The sequence below is a fragment of the Bos javanicus genome, chromosome 8 (genome assembly GCF_032452875.1).
Source record: "Bos javanicus breed banteng chromosome 8, ARS-OSU_banteng_1.0, whole genome shotgun sequence".
Classification (NCBI taxonomy): domain Eukaryota; kingdom Metazoa; phylum Chordata; class Mammalia; order Artiodactyla; family Bovidae; genus Bos; species Bos javanicus.
This window is the reverse complement of record NC_083875.1, coordinates 6,190,528-6,209,309: the sequence shown is the minus strand read 5'-3', so window position 1 is coordinate 6,209,309 and position 18,782 is coordinate 6,190,528. Positions and strand designations below refer to the sequence as shown.

Here is an 18,782-nt window from a genome sequence, read left to right as displayed (position 1 = left end):
TTAAATCGGAGTACTAGTATGAACACATGATTAAAAGAAGTCCACATGTTGCTTTGTTCTTAATACTGAAAGGACCTAGAAGCAATGACATAAAAGTGGAATTTGTGTGTCTGATGTCAGCTCTTTACTTCTAAATAGTATACCTTCCCTGGCAGTCCAGTGGTTAGGACTCTGAGCTTCCAATACAGGGAACGAGGTCGGGGAACTAGGATTCCTTCTGCTGTGCAGCATGGCCAAAAAATAATAATAATAATAAATAGATAAATAAATATCATCTTTCAAGAAAAGGAACCAGGTCCCATTGGATAAATGGCTGATTCTGGGTCTGAGGCAGGAAATTATAAGGTGAATCAACTGGCTTTTGACAGAGAGGACAGTGGAACTGAAAAAATGGTGGGAAAGTCTGATTTAGTGAGAGCTATTCCAGACACGGTAATTAAAGAGAAAGCATTAAGCATTTACCCTGGCTTTTCAGAAGGAGCTGTAGACAAACCTCAGAGGATGGGGGAATGGTCTGCTTCACAGAAGAACATCAGCTGGGTCTGAGGAGGAAACACTGGATCTTGGCAGGGGCTGAAGGATGTTGAAGCCCTTAGATGAGGACCAGCTGCTGGGGGACATGCACATGGTACCCAGCATCACTCTTGCATCTAGCTGGCAGCTCCTACCATGAACAAGCGATCACACAACACCGTTAATAACAGGACGATCTGGCATCATCCGCCTCCTAATGTGCCATGATCTGAAGCACACATGACAATGAAGAAGCATTCTTACCAATGAGGCTTTACCTAAATTAAATCAGGCTGAGACACACAGAGAGGAGGTCTATTCATACAGAGGGAAGTGGAGGAGAGGGTGGGGGAGAAAGTGAGTCTGTTATTAACTGTTGATCTAAGAGGTGTTCACAGGGATGGATGTTGACTGTACTATTTCAACTTCTTGTATGCATGCATCCTTAGTCACTCAGTCATGTCTGACACTTTGCAACCCTTTGGACTATAGCCTGCCAGGCTCCTCTGTCCATGGGATTATCTATACTGGAGTGGGTTGCCATGCCCTACTCCAGAGGATCTTCCAGACCCAGGGATTGAACCCATGTCCTACGTCTCATGTGTCTCCTGCATTGCAGGCAGATTCCTTACCAGCTGAGCTATCAGTTCAGTTCAGTTCAGTCACTCAGTCCTGTCTGACTCTTTGAGATCCCATGAACTGCAGCACGCCAGACCTCCCTATCCATCACCAACTCCCGGAGTCCACCCAAACTCATGTCCATTGAGTCAGTGATGCCATCCAACCATCTCATCCTGTGTTGTCCCCTTCTCCTCCTGCCCTCAATCTTTCCCAGCATCAGGGTCTTTTCCAATGAGTCAGCTCTTCACATCAGGTGGCCAAATTATTGGAGTTTCAGCTTCAACATCAGTCCTTCCAATGAACACCCAGGACTGATTTCCTTTAGGATGGATTGGTTGGATGTCCTTGAAGTCCAAGGGACTCTCAAGTTTTCTCCAACACCACACTTCAAAAGCATCAATTCTTCTGCACTCAGCTTTCTTTACAGTCCAACTCTCACATCCGTACATGACGACTGGAAAAACCATAGCCTTGACTAGACAGACCTTTGTTGGCAAAGTAATGTCTCTGCTTTTTAATATGCTGTCTAGGTTGGTCATAACTTTCCTTCCAAGGAGTAAGCGTCTTTTAATTTCATGGCTGGCAATCACCATTTGCAGTGATTTTGGAGCCCAAGAAAATAAAAGTCTGCCACTGTTTCCTCATCTGTTTGCCATGAAGTGATGGGACCAGATGCCATGATCTTAGTTTTCTGAATGTTGAGCTTTAAGCCAACTTTTTCCCCTCTCCTCTTTCACTTTCATCAAGAGGCTTTTTAGTTCCTCTTCACTTTCTGCCGTAAGGGTGGTGTCATCTGCATATCTGAGGTTATTGATATGTCTCTCGGCAATCTTGATTCCAGCCAGGGAAGCCCCTAACTTCCTGTGTATTTGAAGACAATTTTCATTATAAAAAATTTAAGAGAAAAAAAATTTTTTTAAGTTTTAAAAATGATTCTGAGGTTTGACAAATTTTGGACTAGGGACCTCATTTATGGGAGTTAGTTTTACTGCAAAAGGGAAGTAAAGGAATTGCCAGAGAAAATATATCTCACATAATGCACTGTGCAATTTTTTAATTTAATGTTTTTACTGTTGAATACCTTACTCTTGGTCACAGAGTTGTTTTATGTAAGAATTGGTATCATCTGCTTCTCTTAGATCAAAGTTTAACTACTCATGTAATTCAAGCTTAGAAATCTTACTATACTAAAAAGACTACTATTATTTATTCATCAAATTTATTGAACACTTAACAAGGGTTAGAGCAAGGCAGTATACCGTATTAAAAGAGGTGGGAAGGGCTACTGCATGACTTCTTGATGATTAGAGTCAGTATCAAGTTCAAAATTCTGAAACTCACTCATTAGGCAGCTTTCAAAGGGCTCATCTTGTTAAAACGAGAGGACTGCTTATCCTTAGGAAGCTCCATCACAGTACAAGTGGTTCCTGGAATTGATTTAGAGAAGTGCTGACACTAACTAGGACGGGGTTCTTTTTTTTTTTAAAGGAAGAATCTCACTGTGAAGAAAATTATACTATTATTGCCCCCAAAAGATCCAGAGTCAGAAATGCAGTCTGCTGCTTTGACCTTAGTAGTGATTTTATGTAAAACATTGGACCTCAGTGATAGAAGGTGGATAGTCTCAGCTCTAAAATAGGAGACGGGAATTAGAGTTTCCAGTCCACGTCTTCCCCTAACTAGCTATATGTTGTTGTTTAATTGCTAAGTTGTGTCTGACCCTCTGGGACTCCATAGACTATAGTCCACGAGGCTCCTCTGTCCATGGAATTCTCCAGGCAGCAATACTGGAGTGGGTTGCCATTTCCTTCTCCAGGGGATCTTCCCAACCCAGGGATTGAAACCGAGTCTCCTGCATCACATGCAGATTCTTTACCACTGAGCCACTTGGGAAGCTCAAATAGTCTCAGGTAAATTGAGTCAGCTCACTGGTAAACAGGGACGGTAGAAGGAGTCTGACTTCACAGAGCTGTCAAGAGCATCAAATGAAGGGACTCTACAGGGAAGTAGATGTGAAAGGTCAGGAGAGGGAGGCGAGGTTCACAGTTCCTAAAGAGGTGTTTTGAATGTGAAAGTTTTCACTGCTTCATATGCACAACTTTGAAAATTAGGTGATTTTAAAACAAATCCATACCAAGTGGACATAGCGGGTACAGATCACAAAGCCGATGTCGAGTTCTCTATGAAACACACCAGACGTTTATGTGACTGCTAAGCCTGTGCTGGTGGGCAGACCCACAGAAGGGGAGTACAGAAGATTAAGAGGCGGTATTTAGAAACTTTAAAGCAATTTGATAGCTTAATAGTATGTCTTCCAAATCTAATACAGGTTTGAACTGTGTATGTTTTTTAAGATTTTTTTTTAATTTGTTACAATATTGTTTCTGTTTTATGTTCTGATTTTCTGGCCAGGAGGCATGTGGGATCTCAGCTCCCTGACCAGGGATGGAACACACACCCCCTGCATTGGAAGGCAGAGTCTCAACCACTGGACTGCCAGGGATGTCCCTGTGTACGTTTTTTTTAATATGTTTTGATAAATTTCCATTTTTCTGTTAATTCACTTTCACTGTATGGCATAGAAATACTGGTTTGTGACTGGATAGAAATAAAAACCACCAACAACAAAACTAAGTGTGTTCCCTTTACAGAGCACGGCCTGAGGAAAACAAAGAGTCTGCCTCTTTGACTCCTGCTACAGTTCAGGTGTATCTCTCACTGGATCAACCTCTCTGAACAGTAGTAGGGGAAGAGTGGGGGAACTCGAATAAACCTGAATGGCATGACACTGAGATAAGTGCAGTTAGTTAATGTCCTTGCCTATACAAGAAAGTCTGGTACAACAGCCGCACTTGCCAACATCTGAGTCAGATCTGGATTTTAAAACTGGTATCTGACTTTTACCCTTTCCAGATGAAGTTTCAATAGTTAACTGAACAACCATTTAATAGTTCAGTTCAGTTCAGTTCAGTTCAGTCGCTCAGTCGTGTCCAACTCTTTGCAACCACATGAATTGCAGCACGCCAGGCCTCCCTGTCCATCACCAACTCCAGGAGTTCACTCAAACTCATGTCCATCGAGTCGGTGATGCCGGCCAACCATCTCATCCTGTGTCGTCCCCTTCTCCTCCTGCCCCCAATCCCTCCCAGCATCAGAGTCTTTTCAAATGAGTCACCTCTTCGCATGAGGTGGCCAAAGTACTGGAGTTTCAGCTTTAGCATCATTCCTTCCAAAGAACACCCAGGACTGATCTCCTTCAGAATGGACTGGTTGGATCTCCTTGCAGGCCAAGGGACTCTCAAGAGTCTTCTCCAACACCACAGTTCAAAAGTATCAATTCTTCGGTGCTCAGCTTTCTTTACAGTCCAACTCTCACATCCATACATGACTACTGGAAAAACCATAGCTTTGACTAGATGGACTTTTGTTGGCAAAGTAATGTCTCTGCTGTTGAATATGCTATCTAGGTTGGTCATAACTTTCCTTCCAAGGAGTAAGTGTCTTTTAATTTCATGGCTGCAATCACCATCTGCCATGATTTTGGAGCCCCCAAAAATAAAGTCTGACGCTGTTTCCCCATCTATTTCCCATGAAGTGACAGGACCAGATGCCATGATCTTCGTTTTCTGAATGTTGAGCTTTAAGCCAACATTCACTTTTTCACTCTCCTCTTTCACTTTCATCAACAAGCTTTTTCACTTTCATCAAGAGGTTCTTCTTCACTTTCTGCCATAAGGGTGGTGTCATCTGCATATCTGAGGTTATTTGAAATAGTAGAGTTCTCAATAAGTTAAATGCTAAGAATCTTCCAAGACTGAGTCTAGAAATCGCACTTTTAGAATCTGGTTTTGTTATCTCTGTAGGTGATTCCACAACTCCAATTAGTTTCTTTAAAAAATGTGTGTGTGTATGCCAAGTAACTTAGTTGTGTCTGACTCTTTCCAAGCCTACGGACCATAGCCATCCAGGCTCCTCTGTCCATGGGATTCTCCAGGCAAGAATACTGGAGTGGTTGTCATGCTCTCCTCCAGGGGACCTTCCCAACCCAGGGATCAAAAAACCCGGGTCTCCTGTGTCTCCTGCATTGGCAGGCAGATTCTTTACCACTAGGGCTACCTGGGAAGCTAATGCTCCCCTAATTTAAAAAAGTGGGCCTAAGACCTTAACAGGCATATCACCAAAGAGGGTGTCGTCAGGGAAACACCCATTTAAACCATGAGAAAGACACCACAACAGGGCTATGAGAATGACCAGACTCCAGCACGCTGACACCACCAAATACTGGAGAGGAGGTGGAGCCACAGGAATGCTTGTTCTCTGCTGGTGGGAATGCAGAATCGTATAGCATCTGGAAGACAGTCAGGCACCTTCTTAGCAATCTAAACATACTCCTACCATACAATCCAGCAACCACACTCCTTGGCAGTTACCTAGGACCTGAGAAGTTATGGTCACACAAAAACCTGCACATGGATAATTACAGCAGTTTTATTCACAACTGCTGTAATTTGAAATTTGAAAGCAACCAAGATGTCCTTCAGTAGATGAATGGATGAATATATTGTGATACAACTAAACAATGGACTCTTATGCAGGGCTAAAAAGAAATGAGCTGTCAAGCCATTTCTTGACTTGACATTAAATATGTAGTACATGGGATCGCAAAGCATCAGACACGACTGAGTGACTCACACACACACACACACACACACACACACACACAAGCGAAAGAAGGGCTTCCCTGGCAGCTGAGACAGTAAAGATTCCACGTGCAATGCAGAAGACCTGTGTTCAATACATGGGTCAGGAAGATTTCCTGGAGAAGGGAATGGCAACCCACTCTAGTATTCTTGCCTGGAGAATTTCACAGACAGAGGAGCCTGGTGGACTATAGTCCATGGGGTTGCAAAGAAGTCAGTCACTTCTTAAGTGAAAGAAACTACTCTGAAAAGGCTATGAATCCACCTTATGAATGTCACCTATGAATGACACCTATGAATGTCACCTCCAGATGTGACATTCTGGAGAAGATGAAACTGTGAAGACAGTAAAAATATCAGGAGCTAAAGGGAATAAATGGGTGAGTAAGTGGAGCACGAAGGATTCTTAGGAGAGTGAAAATCTGTATGTGTCTATAATGGTAGTCATACATATGTCCAAATTCATGGAATGTACACCACCAAGAGGGAACCCTAATATAAACTATGGATTTTCGGTGACTGGTATATGTCACTGTAGATTCATCAGTTATAACAGGTATACCAGTCTGCTGAGAGATGCTGATAATGGGAGAGACTATGTGTGTGCAGGGGGTCAGGGGATATATGAGAAATCTCTATATCATTCCCTCGACTTTGCTGTGAACCTATAACAGCTCTAAAAAATAGTCTTTTTTTTTTAACCTTTCATCTCATTTATTAATTAGCTTCTCACCAAAGAAAGGATCAAGTCTGTGTACTAAATGATTGCTAGATCTACTCCGTTTGACAAGTTCAGCTCCATATTTATTGCTTCTGTTTTGTTTGTGTTGACTTTTATTACTGGACTGGAGATTAACTTCATAAAGGAAGAGATTATTCCTGTCTTTTCACTGCTGTACCCTAGTACCTAGTAGATCTTCAGGAAGACAAATGTTGATGAAAAGAAAGAGAATCACCGAAATGACCAAGCACCTACAAGCTGCTGGCTACTTAAGAGCCGGGCCCATGGCTCATTCACCTTTGCATACTGAGCACCTACTAAAGGGCTGGAAAGAGCAGGGGTCAGTGAGTGTTGATAGAACAAAATGAATGAATGAGCGGATGGATGGATGGATGGAGGGACGGGAGCACTGGGCAATTCCAAAAGTAAGATACGCTTTTCACTCTCAACTAAAACTATTTTAATGATTACAATTAACTCTTAGCATACATTTTTATTTCACTATTATTATTTACACGGCATATTATCAATCCTACAACACACACAATGTGAACAGTAATGCTCAAAATAAATGTAAACAGGAAATCTAAGTGGTTGAGAAACTTGTCAGACTTGCTGTCTTTTAGAGTATGTGTACAGAATGTCCTTCAAACAGCCCTCTATTAAAAAACAGACATGCACAATACACAACACACACACACACACACACACACACACTTCACAACAGCCATGGTTGGGTGTTGTTTCTATAGCAAAGGAAACAAAATATTTACAGAGAATTTTAGGTAAATGTGATACAATCTTGTTCTCCATAATTAAAAGAATGCTCTCACATTTAAGATAAAGCTTTTTAGCTTTCAAAAAAACTTCTCACATTTATTCAATTAGAAAGTACTTGGAATGGAACTTCTCAACTAATCCCAAACGCCAACAATCTCTTCTAAGCCTGGAGCAGTTGAATAAGTTTCTTTTTCTGATATATATATATATCAGAAGCCATTTTTCATTCACAAATGAAATGACTTCTAATCTACAGAAAACATCTCTGTGAAGATTTGAGGGTAAACTATCTGTCTTCATTATCATTTAAACTTCTTAAGAGATTTCACCAGGCCCAGTGAATAGCATAAAGTATTGGAATTTAATCTGTTTTCCTACCCTGTCTTGAGAAGCCAGGAGAAAATTTAATGAAGTGATTCAGTCAGATAAATTAAGGTTATTATGAAATTTAATCAGAGAACTCTGTGGAGCCTGATGGCTTTATGATGGTATTTTATAAACAACTGTCAGCACTGTTAGCATTTTTTTCCCTTTAAGATGGAGCCTCTGTCAGTGGGGACAGTCTTCCATAAGCAAGCTGGCAAACTGATCAGCTTGATCCTTGAAGACTGTCAGAGTGAGGTCAGGCTGAAGAATATCTGTGTCTCCCCAAATCTGCAAATCTAATTTATGATGGCTATTAAGTTCCATTCTCACTGTATATCATTAAGTACCTAAGGATAAATATGGGCATGAAGGTTTAAGGAAAAACACAACAGCAAAACCACCCCCTCAGATCACTTAAAGTGAAGAAATGTAAATGACTCTGACATCTGAGTCTTTGGCCAACGTACATATTAAATCCACCTCAAATAAGAAGGCTGTGCAAGGGAGTTTTGAGTTTCTTTTCTGGAAAACTATTTTAAAATGCACAAAACAGGGACTTCCCTGTGGTCTAGTGACTGAGATTCTGTGCTCCCACTGCAGGGGGTTCTCTTGGTCAGGGAACTAAGATCCCCCATGGGGTCTGGCATGGCCAACACACACACACACACACACACACAAATAAAACTGTAATATTAAAAAATAAAATATAAACTAATTAAAAATACATTAAAAAATTTTTTCAATGCACAAAGTAAAACATGCTTTTCACCTCAACATTACATTCTTAAAGGTGTTAGTTACTAATTATAAGTAGGATAAATTAATGGACTGATGCCACATGAAATAAAAATGGTATCTTTCGACTAAAGTAGGATGTATGAGGGCTTCTCCAGTGGCTTGGTGGTAAAGAATCCTCCTGCAATGCAGGAGATGGAGGAGACATGGGTTCGCTCCCTGGGGAATCCCCATGGACAGAAAAGCCTGGCGGGCTACAGTCCGTGGGGTCACACAGAGCTGGAACGATTAAGCACACACACACGGATCTGTGAAACATTTCACTGGTCTAGATGTGGACCTGTTGACTGGTTACAAGGTTTACATCCACCCTGGCACTTTTTATGAGGAAAGTGTCTGCAAGAGTAAATCAATGCTTGGAAAAACATTAATGGAGGGGAGAGTGAGTGCTCGGAACCAGCTGACATGGAAACAGCATGTGGCCTTTCCTGCCAGTAACCACTAAGCCGGTTCCAAAGAACCGAATGTTTGGGAAAATGTAGTCGAAACAACAGTGTCGAAATAACTGACAAAGAGAGTTGTAGTTCTTAAAGGATGCTATAATTCTAACATTTCACTAACTAGAGAAATGAGCTTCCTGCTGCTACTGCTAGGTCGCTTCAGTTGTATCCGACTCTGTGCGATCCCACAGAGCTTCCTGGTTAATTCAAATAGGTGGTTTTACTGCACCACCTGCCTGAAGAAGTCTCCAGGTTGCCATCCTCTCAATGACGACTAAACCTAAAGCACTGTGAGATTTTCTATACTTACAGGACCCTAATTACTGAATTTTTCATATCAACTTCATTTTCATGTAATCTTATTCTTCTCATAGAACAAAGACTTCGGTACGTTTTAATTTTTCGCCTTTGTATGACTGTTTAGAGAGAACGATGCACGTTGTTGTTGCTGTCCAGTTGTTAAGTCTCGTGTCTGACTCTTGGTGACCCCTTCCCTGTCTTTCACTATCTCCCGGAGTTTGCTCAGACTCATGTCCATTGAGTTGGTGATGCCATCCAACCATCTCATACTCTGCTGCCCCATTCTCCTCCTGCTGTCAATCTTTCCCAGCATCAGGGTCTTTTCCAATGAGATTCACATACAGGCCTTTATTTATTTATGGTTGTTTGTCTTGCTTGCTGTTTTAAATACAAAATTACTGGTTTTACAGCTAGAGAAAAATGGCAACGTCACTGCTGCTGGAACTGTGATCCAGCCTTTGGGTCAGCTCTAGAACTTTCTTTAGAAGCCCAGGTGCCAACCGCCCCCAGGGACTATCAGATCACTCTTTGAAAAGATTCCCCATATCCAGGACATCATCTCAGGTGTTGGGATGAGCAGTGGGCCGCTGCCCAGCTAGCAGCTCTGATCCTTACTTAACTAGTCCCTCTAGGACTCAAGTGCATTTAAAAAGAGAGAAACAGGTACTTCCCTGGCAGTTCAGTGGTTAGGACTTGAGGGGGGTGCAGGTTGGATCTCTGGTAGGGAAGCTTAGATTCCACATGCCCCATGGTTAAAAAACCAAAACATAAAGTAGATGCAATATTGTAATAAATTCAATAGAGACTTTAAAAATGGTCTACATCCAAAAAAAAAAAAAATCTTTAAAAAAAAGAGACAAAAATGTGAGGGGGCTAATTCAGAACCTCTTGGACAGCTGGATTTGCAACTTCAACTAACTTCCTTTGTCTGCCCACTGTGTTTCCGGGAGGTAACACAGAGTCCCAGTACCCGCCTTCGAGGAGCGAGGAGCGGAGGCTCTGGGGGCAGGTAGGGAGAGAAGGGAGCTGCAGGCAGTAATGATCAGGTTACAGAGGGCGCGGGCGCAGGGTCCAAACCACAACTTGGCTCCCTGGTCTGGCACGTGGCCACGGCCCAGGCAGAGAGAGTTCCTGAAGCTCAGCTGCAGGCTGGGGGCCAGGATGGGCTGGCGCGGCGCGGCTCTGATACGGAGAGCTGTGAAGTAACGCTCTGGAAACTGTCGGGCAATAATTGGGGCTGAAGGAAGAGAATGAAAACGATCAGCCGAGATGCGAGTTTGGGAGCGAGGCGGAAGGCAAAGGCAACAGGTGAGGCCTGACCCACGCAGGTGGCTGCAAACCCTCGGCTGCCCAGGAGGGTAACTCGACTCCATAAGGCCGAGAACCGGAATCCCTGGCTGAAGGCCTCTATTGAAAGCACACAAAAACGTGCGCCGGGAGCCAGCGTTCTCCTTTTCAGGGTGCGCCTGCGTCTGCCCGCTCTTTCCCTTTGAGGATTTCTTACACTCTGGTGTTTCCTCAGTGCTCTCAGTCCCCTGCAGACATCCTGCCCTCCCTCCTGGAACACACTCTGTGTCCGGGGGAGGCTGCTCAGGGATAAGAGGCCTGAAGTCACTGCCGCCTAACACAGTGATCTGGGTCAAAACACACACTGATGACTTCTCAGGATAAAACTTCTTAGGCGATCAAAATCCAAGGGCTGAAATACCCGTCACAACATGGACACTTTTGGAGTTTTTCGGGAGCTTGGTACTTCTTCTGCATTTTGAATTGAACTTTATTGTTTACAGGAACAACACTTGAACTTCTTTTAAAACACCAGGTTAGAGGACACAGTCTAATGATCACATGTTAGGTATTTCTTGCAAGAAAATATCAGTAATGATGGGTTGTGTTATTTCCAGAAGCCTCTTGATCTTTCTGTGAGCAGGAGATTGTTTGGGGTTTACCAAATTTGCCAGGAGCCATAGGAAGCCCCTGAACTAACTTTATAAAGTGAAAACATTAGCAAAGAGCAGGAATCAACATCTCAATGACACATAGTGGAAGAATCCATTTAAACTCACCTAAATTCCTTACTCTAACATCAAACCTCTACAAAGAATTATGAAGACCTGTTCTTAGTAATTAAAGGAAAGGCTGTTACATAATTCATTATGGAGATGGAAGACTTTTTAAAACTAAAGTTGATAAAAAACTAGATTTGATGTGCTATATGTCAGTGCTTTAATATTTATTGGAACAGTTGTATTTTTAACTTAATTTTTATTTTCATAAGAGTGGATTTAATTACAAGGTTTTTGGTTTGGAAGACCTTCAAAAATTACTAAGAAATAACTGCCATATAGTTATCAGATCATAGTTTTCAGAATATGTGCAAAGAGTCTCCTTTAATGATTGCAAAGTATGTGAGTGCTAAGTCGCTTCAGTCATGTCTGACTCTTTGCAACCCCGTGGACTGCAGCCCACCAGGATCCTCTGTCTATGGGTTTCTCCAGGCAAGAATACTGTAATGGGTTGCCATTTCCTCCCCCAGGGGATCTTCCTGACAGTATGTAATAAAAATATCAACCTGAGACTCTTCTAAGACAATGGTGATCATTCCTATTTGTCCATCACAGTTCATTTGTATCAGAGACTACTGCTCATTGCCTGACCAGATTTGCAAACATCGCCATGCCGCTGATTTTTTGTCATTGTTGTTCTCATTGGCTTCTAGCCCACTTCTTAACATTCTCAAATGGCATTGGTTGAAAATCCCATGGACGGAGGAGCCTGGTGGGCTGCAGTCCATGGGGTCGCTAAGAGTCGGACACGACTGAGCGACTTCAATTTCACTTTTCACTTTCATGCATTGGAGAAGGAAATGGCAACCCACTCCAGTGTTCTTGCCTGGAGAATCCCAGGGATGGGGGAGCCTGGTGGGCTGCCGTCTATGGGGTCGCACAGAGTCCGACACGACTTAGCAGCAGCAGCAACAAACCCCCAGGTACAGGAAGCAGCTCTTCATTGAGGCTACCTGAACACACACAGAGTTCAGCATCAGGGGTATCATTTTAATTGTGCAATAAAACTTTCCAGCACAGAAAGACAAATGCTACCAGATAGGCAGAGACTGTAAATAGAGAAATAGAAAAAGGGATCTTGGATACTGAAAATACATCAGATAATTTCAAATAAGGAGTCTTCTGTTTATCAGTTGGTCAACTTAAACTTACTAACGAATACATATATTTTTCTCAGATATTCAATACAGTAAAAGTCGTTTAAGAGCAACACAAACTCTATTCATATACAACCCACTGCATTATTTATTATACTTAGTTTCACAAAGTGGAATTTTCCCTGAAGTGATCAAGTATGTTAAAAGGGAAAACAGGGTTGTGGTTCCAGTTCTCAGTATTTTCCATAAAAGATATTTTAAAAACCTGGCTATTGTAGTTAGTCCTAAGAAATCTACTTGTGGAGAAATAATTGCTCTCTAACACCCAGTAGTAGACAGACAGACAGAACTCAGAAACGCTAAAGCCGTGCTGCTCGCCTGTACTCCATTGTGTATGTGAGTCCAGAGTCCAGCAGGCAGGCCTCAAAATGCTTTCAATCTTTCTCTCACAGCAAAGCAGCACATATTCATAGGTGAGGGCATTCCAGCAAGAGAATGTCATCATACCAAGGAAAAAGTGAGGCAAGTCAGAGGATGGGGGCCCACCAGGAGGAGGCCCTGGGTGACCTGGAGACCTTGATCTCTTCATGTCTCGGTCGGAATTTTTCATTTGTAAACAGAGGCAAAACTAGGGCTTCTCTGGTGGCTCAGATTGTAAAAGAATCGGCCTGCAATGCAGGAGAACCACGTTTGATCCCTGGGTCAGGAAGATCCCCAGAGAAGGAAATGACAACTCACTCCAGTATTTCTGCCTGAAGAATTCCATGGACAGAAGAGCCTGGAGGGCTACATACAGTCCATGGGGGTCGCAAAGAGTAGGACATGACTGAGCAACTAGTATACACACACACAGAGGCAAAACTACGGAGACTGTATAGCGATCGGCGGCTGCTAAGGGCCGAGGGGATGAACAAGTGGAGCAGAGAGGACTTTGAGAGCAGCGGAAACACGCCGTGTGATGCTGTGATGATGGACACATGCCATCATGCATCTGTGCAAACCCAAAGAACACACCACACCAAGAGTGAACCCTAAGGGGAACTACGAACTTGTGGGTGATGACGTGTCGGGAGTAGGTTCCTCAGTTACAAATAATGTACCATCTGGCGGGGGATGTTGATAATGGGGGGAGCTATGCGTGCGAAGGGCCAGAGGGCACACTAAAAATCTGTACTTTCCTCTCAACTTTGTAGTGAACCTAAAAGTGTTGCTTTAAAAAGGTTCTGTTTTTTTTTAAAGACAGTCAAGATAATCTAGACTCAAGCCTCTTTCAACTAGGAGCCATAAAACCTGCCTAATTACTGTTAAAAGGCTGTTTAAACAGTCCAGAACTTGTAGGGTGCAATGAATACCAATATTGTATTTCATAGGCCTTGTTAATTACTTGCAATCTCTGTAGGTGGACATATACTGGGCTTTTTTTTTTTTCAACTAGCACTATCTTTTTAAATTAAAAAAAATGTTTTATTTTTTTGGCCCTGCCACAAGGCATATGGGATCTTGATTAATAGTTTTTTGACCAGGGATCAAACCGACAGTCCCTGCATTGGGAGCTCAGAGTCTTAAATCAATGGGCCACCAAGAGGAGCCCGGACAAACTGATTTTTAATAAGAATGTGAATTAAAGAACTAGGAAAATATTTAATAATTACAGTCACTTACCTTAAATAAAACTGTCAGATAATCTGGTAAGTTTAATCATGTCATACTGAATTAGTGTTTTTTTTTTTTTTTTAACACTGCTCCTGATAAGTTGCTTCAGTCGTTTTAACACTAAGTTTGCTTTTTGGCAAATAGTTTGCTCCATATTTTTGACTCATCTAAAACAATCCTGGCGTTACCTCTGGATGACCTGAGGTTTATTATCTCCCCATGTAGGACATGGGCTGCTCTTGTCAGCTCTGAGAGAAAGAGAAGAAGCCATGTGACTCACTGGCAGAGAACTGCATAAAATCACAGGTCCGTTCTGTCGCTGGGTACAGGATATGGAAATTTCACCAGAAAACCTTGAGCTAAATATGTTTTTCACTCTTTGAAAACTGAGAGGCTGACGAACTTTTATATTAGGTCATGATGACCAGAAATACATTAAAATAATTTCAATGGACTGCAATTTTGATACAGGCTTTTACAAAGCAGTTTCAAAAGAGCAATTCATGATGCTGCAAACAAATGCTAATGTCTAAAAGACATCAAGGGAATGGAAGTTCATATAAAATTGACCTAGTCACGTCCATCACAATGAAACTCGAATTAACAAGAGCACGTAGACTGTGTGTGTGTGTGTGTGTGTTTGCATGTGCATGTGAATGTGAGCTGGAACACATACCAGTATGGTATGGTACATTTAATTTCCTGGCAATCAAAAGAGTAACCTGAAAGTCATTTTTGCTGCCAATCCCTTTGTTGTTATTGAAGATCTACATACAATATTAGTATGCTTCCTTACACATATGTAGGACTTCTCTGGTGGCTCAGATGGTAAAGCATCTGGCCTACAATGTGGGAGACCCAGGTTCAGTCCCTGGGTTGGGAAGATCCTTTGAAGAAGGAAATGGCAACCCACTCCAGTAGTCTTGCCTGGCAGAGGAGCACTGTAGGCTACAGTCCATGGGGTCACAAAGAGTAGGACACAACTGAGTGACTTCACTTCACTTACACATATGTTAACAATAGTGAGAAGCAGGGTACAGTAAGGATGCCAAGTTTGTTATCGGAAGACTCAGGTGTGAATGTACCCCTACATGGGAAAGCTGGACGCACTGGCTGTGCTTAGTCATAGGTAAAATGACAAACTGGACTAGCTGAGTGGTTTTTAATTAAAGGAACTTGTCAGGGGACTTCCCTGGTGGTCCAGCTGGGGAACTAGGATCCTGCATGCTGCATTACGAGGTCAAAATAAAAAAAGGTAACTGTCAGAATCACCTATGTACCTTTTTCAAAACACACATGCCCAGGCTCACACGCAGATTTTTACCATACCAGATCCTAATGAGGGTCCAGACAGGAATGCACATTTGAAAAACTTTCCCGGTGGTTCTAGAGAACTCCTTGTTGTAGTTTAGTCACTCACTCGCGTCTGACTTTTTGCGACCCTATGGACTGTAGCCTGCCAGGCTCCTCTGTCCTTGGAATTTCCCAGGAAAGAATACAGGAGTGGGTTGCCGTTGCCTTCTCCAGGGCATCTTCACGACCCAGGGATTGAACTCAAGTCTCCTGCATTGGCAGGTGGACTCTTAACCACTGAGCCACCAGGGAAGCCCTAAGAACTCCTAGAAATGGTTATTTGCAGTACAAGAACAAAGATAACCCTACATTTAGAAGATGGTCTCATGTGGCTGTTGAGTGTTTGAAACGTGGCTGGCCCACACTGAGATGTGCTGTAAGTGTAAAGTACACAGCAAATGTCAAAGGGAAAGGAGAATGTTAAAAAGTATCTCATTTTTTTAAGTATTTACTACATGCTGATACTTTGGGGGCAAGAGGAGAAGGGGACGACAGAGGATGAGATGGCTGGATGGCATCACCGACTCGATGGATGTGAGTCTAAGTGAACTCCGGGAGTTGGTGATGGACAGGGAGGCCTGGCGTGCTGCGATTCATGGGGTCGCAAAGAGTCGGACACGACTGAGCGACTGATCTGATCTGATACTTTACCTTGGCTACACTGAGTTAATTATGCTAAAATTAATTTCACCTGGGTTAAAGCTTTTTACTGGGGCTACTAGAAATTTTAAATTACATATGAGACCTGCATTTAATTTTCTCATAGATAGCACCAGAACAGAGTTTCAATCAAGTACCTTCCACAGAAATAGTTAATAGATTTTTTTTTTTTTTTTTTTTTTACTTTTTGGCTGTGCTGTGAGGTATGTGGGATTTTAGTTCCCCCACCAGGGATCTAATCCATGACTCCTGCATTGGAAGCTCAGAATCTTAACCACTGGACCACCAGGGAAGTCCCAATTTTTAATTTTTTTGAAGAATAAAAAAGAAAGATGGGACCAATATAGCAAATATAGAAGGAAAAAGAAATAGAGAAAGTAATTTTCTGCTTTCATTGTCTTCTGATAGAGATGTGTGCAGGGTTGACTGTTTCTCACGTGGCTGTCAGTGTGTTTACAAAATCATCAATGAAGGTGAGTTCTGGATATTGAAATTCTAGCTCCTCAACACAGGCGCCAAGCCCACACAGACTCAAAGCAGAGGTTTCCTGGCGTCCTTCCTGCCAGGAGGTAGAAGCAATCATTTCCCAGGCTGGCATGAGCCGCGCTGATGCTGCGGTGTTTCCGTGTGCCTGTTATTAAGTATTTCTGGAATTGCCAGGCTCTGCCTGAGTGGAGAGGCACACGAGGTCAGGAACTTTCTGTGCTGGACCGCTGGGATTGGCTGGCACGTGGGGTGGAAAAAGAACTCAACTCAAGGAGCCTAAGGCCGTCTGCGCCCTCCTGAGGGCACAGTGCCGAGGTGCTCGAGGCTGCCATAGACGGGAGGGCGCTGAGATGCAGGGATGGATGCAAGGCCATTCCGGCTGAGGGACCATTTTTCTTTTGGCTCCAAGTCACTACACAAAAACATTCACAGAATCAGGGAGGATGTGGGTTTTTCAACTGGTAGAGAGTGAGACAAAACGTGGAGGTAGATGGGGTGCATGTGACACAGAAGTGTGCCTCCTTCTCCTACCACTGCGATGTTACCCGGAAGGGATAGGAGATGTGGGACTTCCCTGGTGCTCCAGTGGCTAAGACATCATGCTCCCACCACAGGGGGCCTGAGTTCGATCCCTGGTTAGGGATCCCACACCCCGCAACCTAAAAGACCCCGCATGCCTCAAAGAAGACTGAAGATCCTGTGTGCCTCAGTGAAGACCTTGTGCAGCCAAAAGAAAAGGGAGCCAAGAGATGGGCTGGCCCCAGGCAACCCCACTCAGAAGGGGCCGTGCCGAAAACCTTTGTTCCTGCGGAAAGGAACAGTAAACATAACACCAGCAACACCAGGTCAGAGGAGCGTGGGAAGAGTGACGGGACGGGGTGGGGAGAAACATGCCCTGCAGATAGTAAAATGAACTCTGAAATTATAACAATGGAAGGTTGGGCACCACTGTAGATAAAACAGACTAATGAAACAAAGTTCAGACACAGACTCAAAGGTACATAAGAATTTAGTATTTAATAAATGTGATACTTCAAAATGTTGGCTTGTTTAATGGATACTAGAGCAATTGGCAAACCATCTGGACAAAAATTAGATCCCTAAACCATTCCACTCACCAAAACACATTCTAGAAATTCCAATAACTGAGATTTAAATGTAAGAAGGATTTCACAGAAGTACTGAAAGAGAACATAGTCTTAAACTGAAGAACTTTCTAAACTTGGTACCAGAGGTAGCAACAAAACCATTTGTGGGTGTGATTACAGAAAAAATGTTAAGATCCTATCCCTCCAAAGCCACAGTAAGGTTTGGTTTTCATCCTTCTGAGAACCCACTGAAACTAAAGACAAGGCGGTGGTTATTCAGTTGCTAAGTCGTGTCTGACTCTGCGATCCCACAGACTGTAGCCCCCCAGGCTCCTCTGTCCATGGGATTCTCCAGGCAAGGATACTGGAGTGGGTTGCCATTTCCTCCTCCAGGGGATCTTCCTGACCCAGGGATCAAAACTACATCTCCTGCATTAGCAAGTGGATTCTTTACCACAGAGCGACCTGGGAAGACCTAAAGACAAGGTACAAAGAGGAAACCTGTGATGGGGAAGAGAAAGGCAGAAGGCAGAGCATCATTTTCCTGGCAGACAAGGAGCAGATGTGAGAGTGCTGCAAGACCAGGAGGAGATGGACGCGGTCCATGCAGACCACAGAGGAGAAGACGCAGGCCCCCAGGGGCAGAAGGGCAGGAGAAAAGGGGAAGGGGGTCCCATTCTCACTGTATGAAGTGGGCTCAGCCCCTCGGGAAGGGATCTCCCAGCTCCACCCACGCAGAACCACCCTGGAACATACCTATGCTCTCCTCCCTCCAATGCCCATCAAGCCCAGGAAGAGGCAGGTGTGGTAGGTCTGCCTTGTCTAGTGCAGGGCTGTACCACTGATCTGTGTTTCTCCTTCGCAGACTTCTTCGAGGCCCCCTTCAGCACCAGCCCCTCACCCCACACTGAGGTCTGACCAGGAACAGCCTTAAAGAGCATCTGCTTCTCAAGTTCTCAGTAACGTGGGATAGCTGTCACCCTTTGGCAAAACAAAGACACCTGGCATACAATATCAAGATTGCTATGAAACAGGGATATTTATCATAAAGAATAAAAAAATTAATGCATATTATGAACGTGAAAATCAGACTTTCTAACAATTCATAAGGGCTTCCCTGGTGGCTCAGTGATAAAGAATCCG

The 18,782-nt window shown here is 43.2% G+C and overlaps 1 protein-coding gene and 1 long non-coding RNA gene across 3 annotated transcripts in view; one reads left to right on the top strand and one right to left on the bottom strand.

Moving 5' to 3' along the window:
• Window positions 1-18,782, bottom strand: part of GALNT7 (polypeptide N-acetylgalactosaminyltransferase 7) — a 136,026-nt gene that overhangs the window by 86,207 nt on the left and 31,037 nt on the right. The gene's annotated exons all lie outside the window — the stretch shown is intronic.
• On the top strand, window positions 9,940-18,761 carry LOC133252395 (uncharacterized). Its single transcript, XR_009737903.1, has 3 exons — window positions 9,940-10,544; window positions 14,278-16,538; window positions 18,505-18,761. It is a non-coding gene; the product is annotated as an uncharacterized LOC133252395 (long non-coding RNA).